The sequence below is a fragment of the Hipposideros armiger genome, unplaced genomic scaffold (genome assembly GCF_001890085.2).
Source record: "Hipposideros armiger isolate ML-2016 unplaced genomic scaffold, ASM189008v1 scaffold_497, whole genome shotgun sequence".
NCBI classification, from domain to species: Eukaryota; Metazoa; Chordata; class Mammalia; order Chiroptera; family Hipposideridae; genus Hipposideros; species Hipposideros armiger.
Window position 1 is genome coordinate 1,042,665 of NW_017731847.1, and position 3,170 is coordinate 1,045,834.

The following is a 3,170-nucleotide window of genomic DNA, read 5'->3' on the forward strand; positions in this document are numbered from 1 at the left end:
GCTGGCCATCGCCTGTTAGTTCAGGTCCCAGCTCCTAGCAGGCTGGCCTCAGGGAACTCCAGAGGGAGGCCTAAAAAAGCCCCACAGCTGGAAGCTGGTCTAGGGACCCACAGGGACAATCCTGTGGGTAGTGGGTGGAACACGTGCCCACAGAGACTTGACAGAGTGAGTGAATGAGCACGCTGTGTAAACGATCTTTGCAAAGAGAAGCCTCCGGGCAGCTGGGGCGCAAACGGCAGGGATCCACCCTCCCCACAACCAACAGAAACTTGACTGGGAGTCTTGGAGCATCACGCACACCAATGAACCCTCACTCCTTGATTGGGTGGGAAGGCAGTGATGAGGCCCATTTTACAGGGCAGAAAGAGAGCAAGGCAAGGCTAGAGAGAAACCTGGCTGTTTGGGGGGCCTTTTCAGCCTGACCCTTTTGGGGTACAGCTGGGCCTTCGGGGAATGAGGCTCTGAGGAGCCACGAGCAGGTTTTGTGCAGGATCCAGAGGGCCTATGGGCCAGTGGGCAAGACCCTAGCCTCCTAATGGGTCAGGAAACGGGGAGAGGCAGACTAGGGGAAAGGGGGAACAGCCTTTTCCTAGGTTCCCTGGTGCTTCCTCTCTGCCCTGTTTACAGAAAACGAAGTGCCTTTGGTGACTCTGGACCGTTTCCCCTGAAGCAATTAGAGCGGCCACTGTCAGTGCTTGCAGGAGGGCACCCTCCTCCCCAACCCTGCTCCCATGCAGGGGCCAAAGGCCCCACTGGGGGCTCGTGCTGGTGCCTGTTGGCAACTGCATGCTTGGGGGCCCCACTCCCCTCCCCCGACCCAGCCAGCACTGAACGGGTGCCCAAAGCCATCCAAGTTTCCGTGAGCCCTCCCTACTCAAGCATTGAGGGCTGGGTCATCCTTATCACCTCCTTAGGAACATCTGATGAGGAACCTCACTGAATGGGCCCCTCTGGTCCCCAGTGGGAAGCGGAACCCTGCCCCTCCTGACCCCCACACCTGCCTGAGGGAGGCCTTTCAGCAGAACTATCCTACCACAGGCACTGAACAAAGGTGATTTGAATTTTCTGAGCCTCCCTTTTGGGGCGAGGGTGAGGGTATATGCACAAATCTCTGTTGCACTCTGTTGGGTTGGGGGACCCTGCAGGATGCCACCACCCGTCTGCCACGCTGATGGGGTTGTTGGAGGACTTGGGAACCACCTGATGAGATAGATGACATGGACCAGGACCCGGGGTCTTGAGTAAGGACTTGGTGGCTGACAGCGGGGTAGCCCCTATTAATTTATTGGAGGCCCAGAGACTCTCTTTGTCCTCTTACTACCCACGGCGTGCCATGTTTCCTACCAGCCTGGTGAACTGCTTGGGTGGCAGAGAGGGTTTCTCTCTCCTTTCTCTAATTTGTCCCCCACCCACTTCACCCCAGGTGGTCTAGAGCCAGCTCATACAGGCTTGCAAGAGCCAACTGTTAAATATTCAGGAATTTTGTGAGCTGCTTATTAAACTTAGTCACCATTAAAAATTAAATTATACGAACCAGTGTTTCTCAACCCTTTGTTCATTATTGCCTCCTAAGGAGCCTTTTCAGACACAATTTTCCTAATCTCCGACCACCCTCCCTATGAAATTTTAATATCACAGCTATACTGTGTATCTGTTTATGTACTGGATATATCTATGCTTTAATATAAAAGGAGTAAGATAGTTTTTGTCCCCCACCAAGAAGCGATTGTCACCCCTGTTGAGAATGCATGATATAAGCTCACAATTAAATAAATTATATTAAAAAACAAAAGTAACATATACTCAAAACTCATTACTTCCTAGTTATTTTACTGGCATTTTACTCTGGCCAATTCTTTTGAAGTTATTGATATTTTTCCTCTGAAGAGCTGGTTGCTCAACATTTACCAGCATACCAGTGGGCAGGTCTTCTGCAATAGCAAAATAGCAGACAGTTTGATGGGATTGATTTCAGCCAAAGAAAGGCTGGTTTGTCTAGCAAACACCTCACTTGGAAAAACATGGGAGGACCTGGAGCATTCCAGTGGATGCAGGCAGAAGACGGAAGAGGAGCCCAGAAAGAGGAAGGCCCTCTGAGGCTGACGCCATATTGGCTGAAGGGTGTCTTCAAAGGAGGGGGAAGTGTGTGTGTGCATGTGTGTGTGCACGCGTGTGTGTGCATGCATGTGTGGGCATGTGAGTGTGTGCGTGTGTGTGTGCATGTAACCTACATCCTCATGCTCTAGGAGTGTTTGTGATTAGCAATTGCTTGCTCTTCCCTCAGGTGCAGTGCACACATTTACATGCCCCTAGAGGTCAGGGGCATACAGCTGGGACTCTTGCCCAACTGTCCCATTTCCTCCCAGGCCTTGAGTCTCCTGTAAACACCTGACTTTCCATTCTGAATGATGTGCTGGACCCTAGGGGAACACAGGGAAATCAACAACTGCTGGCCTGGGGAGAGGGAGAAGGCAGGACTTCCACACAGAACACTGCATCACTTCCTCCTCTGTGGGCCTCCGTTTCTTTCACCAATGAAATGGGAGTGGCAGAGTGAGTTNCCTCTGCGGGACCCAGGAAGCCTGAAGCCTTGGTGGGGCCCAGATCGCAGTGGCTGTTTGTTTGTCTTGGACTTGGCCCAAGCAGGCAGCTCATTTGTTTGTGTGGTTTAACTGCTGGCCTGATTTTTCCAGGGCGGATTAGATGGCACATCCCTCTGTAGTCTGTAGGATTCCAGAAAAGGGGCTGAAGCAGCTGTTTCCCTTTAAGGTGGAGGCCAGAAGCGGGTGTGGGAGGCTGGCTCGTGCTTCTAACTGTGTCACACAACCTGAGCCCACTCAGGTTCGGAGATCTGATGAGTGTTATCTGTCAGGGTCCAATCAGGAGACAGAAAGTACACCGGTCATTGTAACAGACAGAATCTGATATGAAGAACTGTCCATTAGGAACTGAAGAGTTGGAAAGGCAAAAGAGAATATTGAAGTATCACAGGTCACAATTGCAGAAGCAGTTAGAGTGTCCCTAGGGCTGGAGGAACAAAGGGAAAGGGTTGCAATTATTAAAACAAAGCTGGGGGCCGGCCAAGTGTAACATTGGTTAAGAGCTGGCTTGGGACACCAGCTCTGAGCAGCAGGGCCCCGGTTCGGATCCCACATGGGCCAGTGATGCTG